The 17,245-nt window shown below is 44.1% G+C and overlaps 1 pseudogene; it reads right to left on the reverse strand.

Moving 5' to 3' along the window:
* Positions 1-6,675: 6,675 nt before the first annotated feature.
* LOC133889400 (uncharacterized) lies at positions 6,676-11,902 on the reverse strand (annotated as a pseudogene).
* Positions 11,903-17,245: the final 5,343 nt, after the last annotated feature.

Genomic DNA, 17,245 nt, shown 5'->3' on the forward strand with positions numbered 1-17,245 from the left:
TGACGGGAAGAGAGTGCTCGAGGCTGCGAGCAGTAGCCCTCGAGCTCTCAAGTCCCCCAACGACCAGTAAAGCCAAAGTGCCGGGAAGGGGGTGCTCGGGGCTACGAATAGTGGCCCCCAAGCACCCGAGTACCCCGAGGACCCAAGGGAAGTCTGTTCCGGGAGAGTTCTCGGGGCCGTGAACATTATCCCCCGAGCACTCGGTTCCCCAAGGACCCGAACAGTCAGTTCCGGGAGAGAGTGCTCGGGGCCATGAACAGTGGCCCCCGAGCACTCGGTTCCCCGAGGACCAAGAAAGGGCATATCCGGGAGAGAGTACTCGGGGCTGTGAACAGTGGCCCCCGAGCACTCGGTTCCCCGAGGGCCTAAGATGTCCTTCGCCGGTGGCGCCCACAGAGGTCCAGCGGTGAGGTGTCAACCGGTAAAGGACCCGATGCTGCATTTAAGAGGGCGTGTGGCCTGTCATCTCCAACTGCTCCCCCACGCTTGCTGTCAGTCCCTGCCACGTCCTGGCAGGGGGGCGTAGGGACATTCACAGGTCCCATCGCGAGACATCCGTCGCGCCTCGGGATAACATCGCGAAGCCCAAGGCGCCCCGCCTACCGCCCTGCTGTGTCAGACTCGCTCTGACCAAGCGAGCACGCCGGGCTGCTCGGTGGCTGCCCGATGGGCCCTCTTCGCGGCGCCCGTTGAAGAACGGCATGATGACGAACAAGACCAGACGGGGGCACGTTTTCAACCCCCCCCCCCCCCGTCACTTCGCGTAGCAGCCCATGATGGATGCTTTCCATTTATGGCACCTTGGAACTCGCGCCATCCCTTTCTGGGCACGCTACCGTCCTGGCGGGTATTTAAGGCGGGGCGGGCTCCCCGGAAAAAGGACGAGAAAAAAGACCCGATTGAACCTTCGGTAGCCGGCGACAAACACAGAAGCTCAGATCACCGAAGAACAAGGAGCCCGAAGCTCTAGACTAGACATATATTCTTATAACCCAGCAACACCTCTGAGAGACATTCTCAGAGCATTTATAGCATACACACAGGAGTAGGGTGTTACGCTCAGTGCAGCCCGAACCTGTCTAAAAACCTCCTGTGCATTTACTCCTTTCGGCATTTGATCCTTCCATTCCACCTGTATCGCATTTACACCCATTTATTTCACTCACAAAACAGATTCAGAATCATCCCCCTGGCCGAATCTCAAAGGGGGTCCCTCCGGATCCCTGCTTGAGGAGTTCACCCTCCAAGACGGCCATTTAAGGACCAAGTCAATGCGTCGTCATGCTTAGTCATCCCGTGCAACCATGCGTCCTGTATGGGCAGGACTTGATTTCTCCTTCACCGGACTGAGTTGGGCATCATACTAGGAGGCTGGGAGCAGTGAGTAGTCATGTGGCCATCTGTCCTGTTGTTTGGAGGCTTCTAAAACTGGCTTAGGCTTAAAAAGAGGGTTGGCCTTCGGTATATGGACTATGGTGCTTGGGGGTAAATCTTGTAGAAAAGCCCAACAAGAAAGGTGATTGGATGTGTCTCGGTATGATTCGCTCCTCTGCTTGCAACAGTTGGAGACTGAGCATATCGCATGGGTAAAACAGTACAACCTCTGCAGAGTGTAAACCTATTTGAATAACCGTGTCCACGATCATGGACATGCGACAGCAGTAACCATTTTGACTAGACTCTGGGTGTGTGTGTCTTGATGAGTGACTGTATGGACTAGATGTTCGTGTGATGAGGTACCTAGCTTAATCCGCAAGAAGTTGTGGTACTAGAGGTACACCAGATGTGATGATAAGGGAGTGCGGAGTGAGATGTAGCCCCTCCCAGGACCGAAGAACCCTGAGATATTGCTTGATACCTTGTTTTGAGCTATTTGAACTATTTTTAGAGTCTACAGTAGATGATACAATTGAATACCTGCATAAAACTGCTTTATGCTAAAACTAAAAACGTAAAGCCTGGCCCTTGAATTACTCCATTATGCATCTATCAAACACCTGCTGAGTACCTTCCGTACTCACTCTTGCTGTCATTCAGATAAAGGAATTGATACTGAATTCGCGGGAAATGAGGGCGGTGATGAAGAGTAGGCTTAGAAGTCACATTCGCACCCTCGCTGCTTGTGGCTTGGGCTTTTGCTTTCCGCTGTGTTTTGTTGGCCATTAGGCCAGGCTTGTAATATTCAGTATGGTTTGTAACCTTTTGTGCTCTGAACCTTAATACTTATGAACGAAGTTTGGCTATGATAATACAACTGTTATACTGTGCGTATCAGCTACTTAATCCAGGGACTAATACAGGAGGCACAAGAGATCCTGGAAAAGGGGGTCTTACAGTAGATTTGCAGCGTAGAGCCCCTAATGATGGTCATGAGACATCCGATCCCCTGCTCCGTTAGGGTTTTCGATCTAGTGGGGCATGACCAATGCACCTAGAGCTGGACCAGGAGGGAACTGCATGTTTGTGGGATCATCATCATGATTTCCAAGACCATCATCCTCATCTCCAATGGCGAAGACTTCTCAAGGGTAATCTCCGCTAGAGGAGGAGTCCAGATCCATCATGGATTTGTCATCGGATTGCTTTGAGTGGGTATCTCAACAATCCATGTTTTCAGAAACTGTAGGGGAGGATCCTGACTTGTGGTGATCATCACATTCCTAGTTGTCTTGGCGGTCTTGTGATTCAAACTCGATACAATAGTCTTTGACGCACTAATCCATGAAGTGGCTTACCTCATCGTTGGAATCATCGTCAGATAGTTCTTTGTCGAGGTCCACCCGATCAATCACCGATTCATCAGATGAAGAGGTAAAGTTGTCATAGGACCCCTCATCCAAAATCCAGTCCTCAGTGCAAACTTGAGTGAAGCCAACGGTATATCATGTGTAGATGTTTCAACGCCTATGGTCATGATCGCCATGGATAGCACTAACTATCAACAATTGGTGAATCACATAGTAGAAGAGATAGGGGATGCTTCGAGTAGGCGAATCACAGAGTACGCACATAGGTTTTTATACATGTTTAGACCTCCCTTAGGATAATAGGCATACATCTTGTTTGTCATGTATTGATCTCTAGAACAGTTACAAGGAGGTGCTTGACTAGTCTAGATAGATTTAAACCTAGTCAACAGGCTTCCTTTTATGTAGTCAGGGTGAGTTGCTAGTACAGATTTAAACTGCGAAGATTTCGAGGTGCAAAGCTTCCATCTGCTTGAATGACCTCTGAGGCTCTAATGGACTTCTTCCGTTGTAACACCCAAATTTTCAATTTGCAAGTTTCTAAAATTGGCTAGACTTCAATTTGAGTTTGAATTAAATATCCTAGGTTTAAAATCTAATTTATAAAATTAAATTCCAAATGAATATAGGCTATATTTTATTTATATGCATTCATGCTGAGTATAGGCATGTAGGGTTTTTTGGGGCTTTATTTGGCTTTGTTTGAGTTGATTTTGCTTTGAATTTGAATTTCAAATGAATTTAGAAAATGAAATGAAATAGAAAAAAATAAAAATCTTTCCAGACCGCTTCCACTCCCTTTCGGCCCGGCCAGCCAGCCAGCTTTGCCTGCTCGGCTCGCTCTTCCCCTCCCTCCCTGGCCCAGCCGAGCCAACGTTCTCCCCTCCATTTCCCACTTGAGCTTCGGCCTTGGCATGAACCAATGCCGCAACCAATGTCGTTCTGCCTCCGCTGACGAAGATGCCTTGTGTTGTGCCGCTTTCGCACTGAGCCGCCACCATGTGGGACCCATAGGTCAGACTCGTCGTCTCCGAGAAGAACTCAGCCGGCCACCGTGTTCGACTAGGATTTCCACTACCTCCCTGCAGTCCTAGCGTGACCCGAGCCTCCCTAGCCACCTAGATATGTTCCCCAATCCCTCCTCGACCTTTTCCCCAAGACAAGTCACCGAGTTCTAGAGCAAATCACTGAGATCGAGTTCGTTGTCGTCGCCATTGTCGTTGTCCTCAGTCGATTTCGCTGTCAAGCTGTTCCAGAGCCTCGCACCGCTATCCGAGCCCACCGGAAGAACCGTCTGCGATCGCTGAAGCTCGGCCGTCGCCTTCACTGATCGACTGCTAGAGCTATCGTCCCGACAAGTTCTGAGCCGCTCCGCTGCCTCTCTTGTCGTCGACGCCCTTCCAATGCTTCATCGCCCGAGGTAAGCCCCAAAACAGAGTTTCTATCATCCTTTCATCGTAGTCTGCCGCTTGCCGTCATGCCCTGAGGCCAGCGACGAGGCTCTCGCAAGAATCTGGCGAGTGCGCCACCACTTTTCCCCTCGGCTCTGCCATGTTCCCCTACTCCGGTCGTCCCCTTCATTGTGCACCATCGGATCTGTTCTCTGTGGTCCAGATTAGATATGTCCCATAACCCTTTGGTAGCCAACCATAACGCGCCATGTGTCAATCCTTAATCCCAATCAACGCTTTAGCCCAGTCACCTACCACGTGTGCGCCACCTCAGCCTATCTAGTCTGCATGTCAACCCAGTCATGCCCATTCAGCAGCCATGCAATAAATCAATGTTCTCAGTATAAAAAATCATTCCAAATATTCCTAGAAATGGTTAATTTTGCAAATAAGCCCCTGGACTTTCTTGTTTTCTCAAAAGAACTCCTATCTTTTTACACTTTAGCCCCTAAACTTTTCCATAATTATAGTTAGCCCCTCTATTTTTAAAAAGGCCCCTAGAACTTTCTGTTAATTACAAGTTAGTCTTTTTCTTTTATAAAATAAATCATAATATTGTTTTTAGCATATCTTTTTTGTCGTAGCTCTTTTTTTAACGTTTCTTATGTTGTTAGATTCGTTTTTCAGTGCTCTTTCTTTCTAGATGGATTTTGTTTTGTTCTTTTGTTTTGTGCTATGTTCTTAGTGTACACCTAGCAAAAGCAAGGAGAAAGCAAGTGTCCTTGATCATCTTGAACCTATATTTAAATGTTTTGTTTTATAAAATTGCATGCAATTTCTGTCAACTTGATGGGTAGTCAACTATGTTAGGGTTTTCCCTAGTTCTTCTTTCACAATCTTTGAAGCCTAAGTGGTAGTTAATATGGGTCTTTTGGGTAAAATTGCTTAGCCATGCTGTCGGGATATTAGGAAGTGTCATATATATGTTTAGTGGATATATGCAATGGTGATGATGAACTTGTTTTAGTAACATTAAACCCTAGGACTTAGGCAAGGAGTTGGTATGATAATGGTGGTTCATGTGGTGGGTTTGTGGATACGTTCTAAGAAAAGGTGTTAGGTTTTATTGGTTATTTCCCTGTTGGATAGTCTTTACCTAAGAGTCACATATAAAGACTGGTTCGAGGAGCGACGACCAAAAAATACCGTTCAAACATGAGACCGATATGGGTAAGACTTAGCATATCAATTAGACACATGGCTAGCATTTGTTGGGGTACCAGGACCTAATTGTTGGACCATGCTTCGTAGTGATTTCCTGGCGACACACCACTAGCGTGTGTTCAGTGTCTTTCAAACACGGTAACATGGGTATCACGACTCGTGGCTAAATGTTGGACAACCTCTGCAGAGTATAAAACTGTTATAACAGTCGTGCCCTCGGTTATGGAAGACTTGGATCCTCACTTGATTAGATGGTTATGGTATATAGAGGTGGTACTAGTTGGTTATGCTAATATACCATGTATTAGCCTATTCTTATAAGCCTACATATTATTATCTTTCTCACACTTGCTGAGTACTTCATGTGCTCACCATTGCTATCTTTCATAATACATATGTTGCTCAATGGAAGATTTTCAAGATTTTCAAGACGACGACCTGGTATTCTAGGAGCGTGTCTTTCGTTCGGTGCCTCTATAGAGTCGTGTGGCCGCCAATGCTTCTGTTATGTGCTGTCATTTAGCTAATAAGTGTTTATGTGAAGTCTTTAATGTAAGAGTTTAATAGTTGTAAGTTAAAAGTATAGCTTTTGTTACTTCATCTGTGATGTTCTTATATGTGTTGAACTTCTTGGGCACACTTAAGTCGCACTTAGTTTTGTTCGTTAAAACTGTGTGTAATAGAGGTGGTATCAGAGCTACTAACTGTAGGACCGCAAGCCTAGTTAGAGTGGTCGTTCTAAGATTTTCCGTAGTTCGTCTAAACCCATAGGAGCTTTTCCTTAGTCTCATACTTGTCTCTTGCTATCTTTAAGGTCAATTCTTATATAATATCTTCTCCTTTATAAATGGTTCGTGATGTGCACACGTCCATGGATCACGTGTGACGAGTAGATGTGTCCCGATCTTCTCGAAGGATCCGCGAACTTGATAACTTGTCGCTGCGTGACCTGGTGAAGAGGTAATGCACCGCGAGACTGTCCACGCGACGAACTACTGAGACAATCACCCTTCCACGTACCGACGAAACAGCCCACGCAATCACGCCGTATAGATGTGAAGGCACAAACTGGGTGAACCGCAGTTCGGCGTTCTACAACTCCCTCAGGAATCGAAAGAACAAGTTTGCAAGCCTCTCAAGACTCACGCTGGAACAAGAACTCAAAGAGTTTGTATTTCTGAATTTGCAATCCTCAAGTTACTGTTCACGTCACCCATTACAGGGATATATAATACTAGTGGAGTTTCAGTTTGGAAGAAATAAATGAGAACATGTAGTGGAAAGTTGTAATACTACTTTTATTAATAGCCAGGCCTAGTGGGACGCATGGATGGTTGGCATTCTTCTGCATGCATGCTGGAACGTGTGTGGATAGCAACCCGGTTGCTGGCTGCATGCATTCCTATCTTCCGAAATATTTGCTTGCACTCCAACGACTGTTATTCATGGTAGCTAAATGTTCTTTTCTCTCTCTCTTGCACGTCCAGGTTCCTTGCTTATATTTGGCGGGCAGAATCCATCATCATCCCACGCTTGTTCGTGCACTCCATCATTCCTAAGAACATTGAAACAAGTACTCAAAAGCATAGGCCCATTCAACATAATCTGATTATTAAGCATAAGGTTAGCGTTCACCTGAGAATGAATTTCCTTCTCCAATTGTTTTGCTCTACTCCTTGTAATCGGACCAGCTATATCAAATGTAGTTTCATTTGGAGATGAATGAATGCTAGGAATGTCCTCATTAGCCTCCCCCTCTTGAGAAGGAGTCGTCCTCGACTCAGGCTCACCAACAAATGGAAGCAAGTCTTTGACATTGAATGTTGTACTCACATTGGAATATTCAGGTGGCAGCTCAATTTTGTAAGCATTATCATTTATCTTGTGTAAAACCTTGAACGGACCATCACCCCTAGGAGATAACTTACTCTTGCGCTGTTGGGGAAATCGATCCTTGCGTAGATGCAACCACACGAGGTCTCCGGGCTGGAATGTAACCTTCTTCTTACCTTTGTTCGCTTGCTTTGCATATTGTGCTGATTTCTTCTCGATATTCCTTCTTGTCTCATCATGTAGCTTCTTGAGAAAATCCGATCTCTTTGCTGCATCCAAGTTAACTTGTTCCTGTAATGGTAAAGGCAAAAGATCCATGGGAGTATGCGGCTTAAAACCATAAACAATTTCAAATGGACAAAAATTTGTTGTGGAATGAACTGCCCGGTTATAAGCAAATTCAACATGTGGAAGGCAGTCTTCCCACAGCTTCAAATTCTTTTTCAGCACGGCACGCAGCATGGTGGATAGGGTACGGTTGACAACTTCAGTTTGCCCATCCGTTTGTGGATGACAAGTGGTGGAAAATAACAACTTCGTGCCAAGTTTAGCCCATAAGGTCTTCCAAAAATAGCTTAGAAATTTTGTATCTCGGTCTAAAACAATAGTCTTTGGCACTCCATGTAGACGAACAATCTCCCTGAAAAACAAATCAGCAACGTGTGAAGCATCATCGCTCTTATGACATGGAATAAAATGTGCCATTTTAGAGAAGCGATCAACAACAACAAAGATAGAATCCCTCCCCCTCTGAGACCTAGGTAACCCCAGAATAAAATTCATGGATATATCTTCCCAAGGTACAGTTGGGATTGGTAATGGAGTATAAAGACCATGGGGATTAAGGCGGGACTTAGCTTTCAAGCAGATTATGCAGCGCTCAACATGTCGCTGGACATCACGTCGCATATGTGGCCAAAAGAAATGATCAGAGAGCATGTCCAATGTCTTTTTGATGCCAAAATGATCAGCTAAGCCACCAGCATGTGCTTCCTGCAAAAGAACTTGACGAATCGAACAGGCTGGAATACATAGTTTGTTAGTCCGAAATAAGAAACCATCATGCACATAATACTTGTCCCAGCCTTTTCCAGCAATGCAATGAGAGAAAGGTTCTTTAAAATCAAAGTCATCAGCATAAAGTGTTTTAATGGATTCCAAACCAAGCACTTTTGTATCTAATTGTGTAACCAAGCCACATCTCCGTGATAAAGCATCAGCAACAATGTTATCTTTCCCACGCTTATGTTTTACAACATAGGGAAATGTTTCAATGAACTCAATCCATTTAGCATGTCGATGGTTCAGCTTGCCTTGGCTTTTGAGATATTTTAAAGCTTCATGATCAGAGTGGATGACAAATTCTTTAGGAAACAAATAATGTTGCCAAACTGCCAAAACTCGAACTAAGGCATAAAGCTCTTTGTCATAGACAGAGTAATTCAGATGTGGACCATTTAACTTTTCAGAAAAGTAGGCAGCAGGTTTACGTTCCTGAAGTAGCACACCTCCAATGCCAATACCACTTGCATCACATTCGATCTCAAAGGTCTTACCAAAGTCTGGTAGTTGTAGCAGCGGTGCTTCACAAAGCTTTCTTTTCAACTCTTTGAAGGCTTGGTCCTGTTATCTCCCCACTTGAATGGAACATCCTTCTTTGTCAAATTGTTAAGGGGTGCAGCGATTGCACTGAAATCTTTGACAAAGCGCCGGTAGAAACCTGCAAGACCATGGAAACTTCGAACTTGGCTCACATTTTTAGGAGTAGGCCAATCCTTTATCGCTTTAATCTTCTCTTCATCAACCTGGATGCCATCTGCAGTCACAACAAAACCAAGGAAAACAACACGATCTGTGCAAAAGGTGCACTTAGAAATATTTCCATACAATTTCTCGACTCTCAAAACAGCAAGGACTGCACGGATATGATCAAGATGCTCATCAAATGATTTACTATAGATCAAGATATCATCAAAATAGACAACCACAAATTTGCCAATGAAAGCTCTTAAAACGTGATTCATTAAACGCATAAAAGTTGAAGGAGCATTCGTCAAACCAAAGGGCATCACAAGCCATTCATATAAGCCAAATTTGGTCTTAAATGCTGTCTTCCATTCATCACCAATTTTCATGCGAATTTGGTGATAGCCGCTGCGTAAATCAATCTTGGTGAAAATAGTTGAGCCACTCAATTCATCTAACATGTCATCAAGCCGTGGAATGGGATGGCAATATCTAACAGTTATAGCATTGATAGCACGACAATCAACACACATGCGCCAAGAGCCATCTTTCTTCGGGACTAAAAGAACGGGAACAGCACATGATGATAAAAGATTCACGAACATACCCTTTGTCCAAAAGCTCTTTTACCTGTCGCTGAATTTCCTTTGTCTCTTCGGGATTGGTGCGGTAGGCTGGACGATTTGGAAGAGAAGCATTTGGTACCAAATCAATTGGATGCTCAATTCCGCGGAGTGAAGGAAGTCCAGCTGGCACCTCATCGGGAAAAACATCTTCGAAGTCCTGTAAGAGATCAAGAACAACACTAGGCAGCGATGAATGTAAATCGGTAGTTGAAAGTAGGACCTCCTTGTGCAAGAGCACAAAGAATGGGGCTGTGGTGTTCTTCACTTCTCTCAAATCACTCCTGCTCACAAATAAGCATTCATTTTGGCGTAGCTGTTTTGAAGTGGAATGTGGCTTTATGTGGCTGGATGGGTTAGGAGTCTCTCCCTTACTAGTGTTGGGGGCCTCACTCAATTTTCTTTTCTCAGATTCTTCTCTTTTCATGCGAGCCACATCTGAAGCATAGATCTCTTCTGGAGATAATGGAACAAGAACCACCTTCTTGTCTTTGTGAATGAAAGTATATTTGTTAGACCGTCCAAAGTGCACCGAATCCACATCAAATTGCCATGGACGACCCAGCAGTAAATGGCATGCTTGCATGGGTACAATATCACAATCAACCTCTCCATGATAGTCACCAATGGAGAATGACAAGAGGACCATAGCTGAAACCTTCACTGTCCCAGAATTATTCAGCCATTGCATGTGGTACGGATGTGGATGGCGACGTGTCTGCAAACCAAGCTTCTCAACAAGCAAAGCACTAACAATATTGTTGCAGCTCCCACCATCAATGATGAAGCGGCACACCTGTCCTTTCACTTTGCATCGTGATTGAAATAAATTGTGGCGCTGGCCTTGCTCAGCAGCAACAAATTGTGTTGACAGAACCCGCCGAACCACCAAAGAAGGAGCTGGTGTATTCAGAGTAGAAGGCGCCAAATCAGGAAAATCAGTAAGCAACTTATCAAAATCAGCACAAGTAATCTCGGCTGGATGCTGAAGAACATCATCTTGGGATAAGTCATCTTGAGCAAAATCTGGAAGAGATTGAATGGCTAAACAATTCAGACCTAGCTCAAAAGTACCATCCTCTGCTGAATACTCACAAGTGTCAAGAGAAAGGTCTGCTAGTGCTTGGGTAATAGGCTCATCCTCCTCTTCACTTTGAGAATCATAAGAACCGTTTGCAAGTGCAATAATAGTGCGTCTATTGGGACATTCAGCTTGCTTATGTCCATGACCACCACACTTAAAACACTCAATCTTGCTTGTCTTCCGTTGGGCTGCTGTAACAGAGGAGCTGGACTGATTGGAATTTACAGCTTTGCCTCTTGAATCAAAATGTTTGGTAGACGTTGAATTTGAACGAGAAGTTGCACGAGATGAAGGTGTGTGCACCTCTGACCCGTGCTGCTGTGAATGGCGCCATGGAGTAGAACTATTAGGAGCGAAAAATGAAGCACGGTGCTTATAAGATTCAGCAAGCTGCCTTTCTGCTCTTTTTGCAAAATGTAGCAATTCATTCATAGTGTTGTAATTAGTCATGTCCACCTTGTCTGCGATTGGTTTATTAAGACCAACCAGAAATCGAGCCATCGTTGATTCCTCATCTTCAGTGATACCGGTACGAAGTAGACACATTTCCATTTCCTGAAAATATTCATCCACACTACGATGACCTTGAACAAGCCTTTTCAGCCTCAAATGTAGCTCACGAGAATAATGTGCAGGAACAAATCGGCGCCTCATTTCTCGTTTCATGTCATCCCAAGTAATACGATCATGGCCAACACGGCGGAAATCAGCACATACTTGATTCCACCAAGTGATTGCATAACCTGTGAACTCAATTGCAGCAAGCTTTGCTTTCTTGACAGGAGGATAAGTATATAAATCAAAGATCTGATCAACCTTGGTCTCCCACTCAAAATAATCATCAGCATTTTCCTTTCCGTTAAATTTTGGAATAGACACTTTCACGTTGCTTAAACCATCATCATCACGACGACGACGGCGGTCACGATAACCATGATGGTCATCATGCCGATGATCATCCATGTCGGACAACATATCATCACCACCATCATAATCTCCTCCACCTCCAATAGGAATGCGCCGAGCACGACCAAAATTAGGAAAACCAAGACCACGCCCGCCACGTCCACGGCCAGCGGGACGACGCCCTGCCTCATCATCCTCCTCAATGTCATCATCCTCATTTGGTGGCGGTTCGCCACGTGGCATGTTCAATTGTAGAGTTTGGAGTTGTTGCATCAAATCATTCATTTGTGTACGCAGCTCCTGGAATTCCTCCACCGAAACAGCGGCACCATCTCCACGTCCTGCCATATTAGTAGAGGGGGGAAAATATATATATATATATGTGGAATATATGTGGAATCACTCCCTCACCACTTGCTGAACAAGTTCTTTCTCTTCCTGGAAAGGGCAAGAACCGGGGCTGCAATCTGTAGTGGAAGAGTGATTGTACCAGAGACTACGGTGCAACAGCTCACGGTGCTTTTTAGTGGAGCTTGGTGGGGATAAAATGTACAAGTAGTGCGCTGAAATGTAGTGATGCAAAACCGAATAATAATCCAAAAGAGAAATAACACAAGTCTAAGTTGCTAAAGAGAAAGAAAAAGATGCAAAAGAAAGGAACAATGTGGAAGAAGTGGAAACAACTCGCACCAACCAAAGTGCTGCTCAAGCCCCTTTTGGCATGCTGATCACAAGTCTCTTTTGTTTCTTCTTTTTTTTTTATATATATATATACTCTCGCCTTTTTTTTAATATCTTTTGAGACAAACGCAGCACAACTTTCAACTAAGGGGGCGCAGCAAAGACAACATAGAGGGGTGGCGCATCCCAAAGAACAAGAAAACTCGGGTGGAAAGGGTGGGAATTTGTGGCGGTTAAAAGGCAATCAAGGGTGGCTCGGGTGGGGGTTTTTTTTTTAATATATATATTCAGCTGATCAAGGATGAAAGTTAGAACGATGTGGAAAAGAGAAAAAAAAAATCAGCAACTAGACAAGTCTCAAAGGATTGAAAACTCGATAATGCAAACTACAAATCAGGCACAATGAGAGGCTATAGGTTTTCTATTTGTTTATGTGTGGACTGTAGGTATAAAAAAAAACTATCCTACCAAAATAAGAATGATCCTAACGAGTAAACGGAGGCTTTGATACCAGATGATGTGCACACGTCCATGGATCACGTGTGACGAGTAGATGTGTCCCGATCTTCTCGAAGGATCCGCAAACTTGATAACTTGTCGCTGCGTGACCTGGTGAAGAGGCAATGCACCGCGAGACTGTCCACGCGACGAACTACCGAGACAATCACCCTTCCACGTACCGACGAAACAGCCCACGCAATCACGCCGTATAGATGTGAAGGCACAAACTGGGTGAACCGCAGTTCGGCGTTCTACAACTCCCTCAGGAATCGAAAGAACAAGTTTGCAAGCCTCTCAAGACTCACGCTGGAACAAGAACTCAAAGAGTTTGTATTTCTGAATTTGCAATCCTCAAGTTACTGTTCACGTCACCCATTACAGGGATATATAATACTAGTGGAGTTTCAGTTTGGAAGAAATAAATGAGAACATGTAGTGGAAAGTTGTAACACTACTTTTATTAATAGCCAGGCCTAGTGGGACGCATGGATGGTTGGCATTCTTCTGCATGCATGCTGGAACGTGTGTGGATAGCAACCCGGTTGCTGGCTGCATGCATTCCTATCTTCCGAAATATTTGCTTGCACTCCAACGACTGTTATTCATGGTAGCTAAATGTTCTTTTCTCTCTCTCTTGCACGTCCAGGTTCCTTGCTTATATTTGGCGGGCAGAATCCATCATCATCCCACGCTTGTTCGTGCACTCCATCATTCCTAAGAACATTGAAACAAGTACTCAAAAGCATAGGCCCATTCAACATAATCTGATTATTAAGCATAAGGTTAGCGTTCACCTGAGAATGAATTTCCTTCTCCAATTGTTTTGCTCTACTCCTTGTAATCGGACCAGCTATATCAAATGTAGTTTCATTTGGAGATGAATGAATGCTAGGAATGTCCTCATTAGTTCGCCAGCTACTCACTGCTCGCAAGTCAACTGGATGATGACCACCCATTCTTTAACGTGTTCCAACTAAAGAGGAGAATGATGATCCCACCATCCACAACATGGATCATGTTCCCGACGTCTACGAGAGTGATGGTTTTCACACTCCTTCCTCCCCTGCTGTGGGGAATATTTTCTGGACTTGAACATATACAGAAGCCGATCTACAGGGGAATTAAGAAGCAATACTCTGGATATGTGGAATGGAAGGTATTAGTCACCATCTATGATGAGTACAACCTTACGACATATTCTTCACCGCCACCTAATGATCAAGATATACGCATCGAGTTGCCAACTGGACCAATTATAAGAGCACATGCCAAGAAAATACAAGATCAGGTGAACTTGTTTCTTAATAACCATATCATTAATTTTAAGGAGAATTTTATACTACTCCAATCTTGTAATTTACTTCTGCTTAGATATTTGGATCAATACAATGCACGAGAAAGAAGAGCTGCATTGTTTGTTGGCACATAGACAAAGAAGAGTTGAGGGATGTGTGAAATAAAAAGGTTATCACAATATGTGCATGGACTTTCCAAAGGCATTGGAGACTTTCCTTTCAAGTTCTACATGGAATCAATCAAGGACCAGCAAAATAGGAAAGATTGAGGCCGACTCGGACTCAGTTTATTGCAGCTAAATAAATGTCGATTAAAAGTACCGTAAGTCTCTCATATGAAGTCGGATTGGGATGTGTAAATACCCTCTGGAAAGCTTATTTGATAAGCTTTCCAACGGATCCAACCCCATTGCCAAATTCATATCGAGTCGGTCTCAATCATCAAAATAATACGTCAATCTTAGCTTAGGTTTTCTTTTTTATGTTGTAACAAGTCCAATTTGATTTTCATAGTCCTAGGTAGTATATATAGTAGAGTCCACGACCCATAGAGGGCTGAACACTTTATGCATAAGATTGAAACATAGCTATTGCTTGTTCTTTCATACCAACGTTCATGCGAGGACAGCTGAGAGAAAATTAGAGAATCATTGTTTATCGTTCTGCAATCCAAGGTCAAGTTGTCATTCCACTGGGAATTGGAGACTTGGCAATCATCACTTGTGGTCTTGTGGTCTCGGAGATCATCTACAGGTGTGTGTTGGGCGTATTTTGAAGAGTTGAGGGTTCGTACATTGGTGCGACTGTTCAGCTAGCGACATCGTCTACTTCACATCTTTTATCATCGGCTCTTCCCGAGAAGATCGGCCGCCCCTGTATCATCGTGGTATCAGATTCCAAGGCTACTCGATGAGAGCTATTTACCCGTAGATTAGTTTTGTTTTTCTATCCTCTACAACAAACAAAAATCTCACAAAATTTTGAGACCTTCCTAGCTGCTATTTCTTTGAGAACCAATATATCCTTTGCGTACCATTGAACCTTTTGAGACTAGCAAATTGATTTGCTCAAGGGACTGCTCTTGTTTTCAGTAGTGCGCATCAGTTCTATCAATACAACACTCCTATTTTGGATTTTATCTTGTATTTAGCCGAGTGCAAAAAAAAAGAAGTAAAACCAATACAAAATAGAAAAAATGAGAAAAAATAGAAGAAAAGGAAGAGGCAAAGAAAAAGGTGTTATGATGAATAATCCTCTTATTTCGGAGTTCTAAGTTTCAAGTTATCCGCTCTTGTTTAGCGCACTTTGTTGTTTTGAGCAATCTTGTGCCCTCAGTTATTTCGTGCAATTGCTAGTGTCTCTCCTTGAACTATTGCAATACGAGCTTGGTTTGGCCACCTTCTTAGCTCATTCCTTGGTTGCAATAGTCCCACTATCATTGTGAGTGTGTTGATCTTCTTGATCATTCATTGTCACGAGTGTACTTTTACTATCTTTAATTCACTAAGGAATGGTAAGCTTGTCTAGTTTCAGAACAGTTAGTTGTGAGCGTTGAGTGTTCCACTTATATCCACATATATTTTCACTCGGTATTTGTGAGCTTTTGCCATGTCAGAACAAGAGGAGGATGGTGACAATGGTGTACCAGTTTCATGGTCTGAGTACACTAGGCTGCGTGAGATGCTGCAAAAGCAACTCCAAGATGGTGACAATGGTGCGCTTGATGAGCTCGAGCAAGTTTAGACTTGATTGAACACACTCGGGGAGGAGGTCACACAGCTGCGTACAGAAATCAACAACTTTGAAGAGTTGCACGCTATGTTTGCAAGTCTCCATGCGTGTGGTGGTCTACGAGCTGACGACAAAAGTGTACACGGGCCTCAAGCTGTTTAGCACACCGAGACCGAGGAGGAGCGCGCTATTCACATGGATGAGGAACGACGACAGCGACAAGCTCATCGTTTGGCGGCACAGCGAGATGCAACGACAGGTCTTGTTGCTTCCAGGCATGGTCGAGGCAACAGTGTTTTAACGGTGCCCAGGAGGAGGTGTCAACATAGGCGTACATAATGCTACTGCACGTATGCATGGTGCACATAGCTGGGCTAACGACGCTAAGCTCTCCATCGATGATGATTTCACTGTTAACGCTTACGATGACCGACAGCCCCGCAACTACAACAACAACATGCATCATCATAGACAGGACATCGACGAGGATTTTATTGCTAAGTCCAAATTTGCTATTCCTGTCTTTTCAGATGGTACAGATGTAGAAGATTACCTTACATGGGAACTGAAAATTGATAAGCTATTCCGGATGAACAACTATTCCAATGAGAACAAGCTATTACTTGCGTCCAATGGATTGGATGATTATGCCATACATTGGTGGGAGCAGTTTGTTCACAAGCAGATGGAGCGCCATGAGTTGCCTATTATCACATGGGAGCAAATGAAGCAACACTTGCGTACAAGTTTTGTTCCTCATCACTACAAATGCTTACTGTTTGAGAAGTTGACAAGGCTACGATAGGGTCTCAAATCAATTGATGAGTATCATAAGGAGATGGAGACCATTATGATACATGCTGATGTGCGCGAGAATGAAGACCAGACAATGGTAAGATTCCTAGCTAGTATGAATTATGCCATCAAGCGCATATCAATCACCATCCGTACAATGATATGATTGAGTTGCTGCACCAAGCGCGTGAAGCTGAGCGCCAAGTTAGTGAAGATGCAAAGTTTGCTGCTTGTTCACGTTTATCAGCAAGCCTGGGGCAGCCATACAACATAAGTCAGCCAAACAAGAGTACTCAATCTGAAAGCAATTCATCAATGTGCAATTTAGCAAGTAAGAAGCTTGAGAGTACTCCACCACCGACACGTTGCCTAGCGATGCCTGCTGGTAGCGTAGCCTCTTCTATGGGGTCAACGAGGCGTTCACATGACTTGGTTTTCCACAAGTGCAAAGGAGTTGGCCATTTTCAGAAAGATTGCCCAAATACAAAGGTTATGCTTATTACAGATGATGGGTACGTTTCTGCTAGTGATGATGAGTTATTTGATGCAACACCAGTTTTGCACACTTACGAGATAGAGCAACGTGAGTGTGATCCAGAGTTTCTTAACCCTAAACAATATTCCATTGTTTGCACACCCAAAGTGCTTAGTGTGATGCCATCACCGTCACTCGAACAACGGTGCAATT

Source organism: Phragmites australis, chromosome 13 (assembly GCF_958298935.1).
Source record: "Phragmites australis chromosome 13, lpPhrAust1.1, whole genome shotgun sequence".
In the NCBI taxonomy this organism is placed as follows: Eukaryota; Viridiplantae; Streptophyta; class Magnoliopsida; order Poales; family Poaceae; genus Phragmites; species Phragmites australis.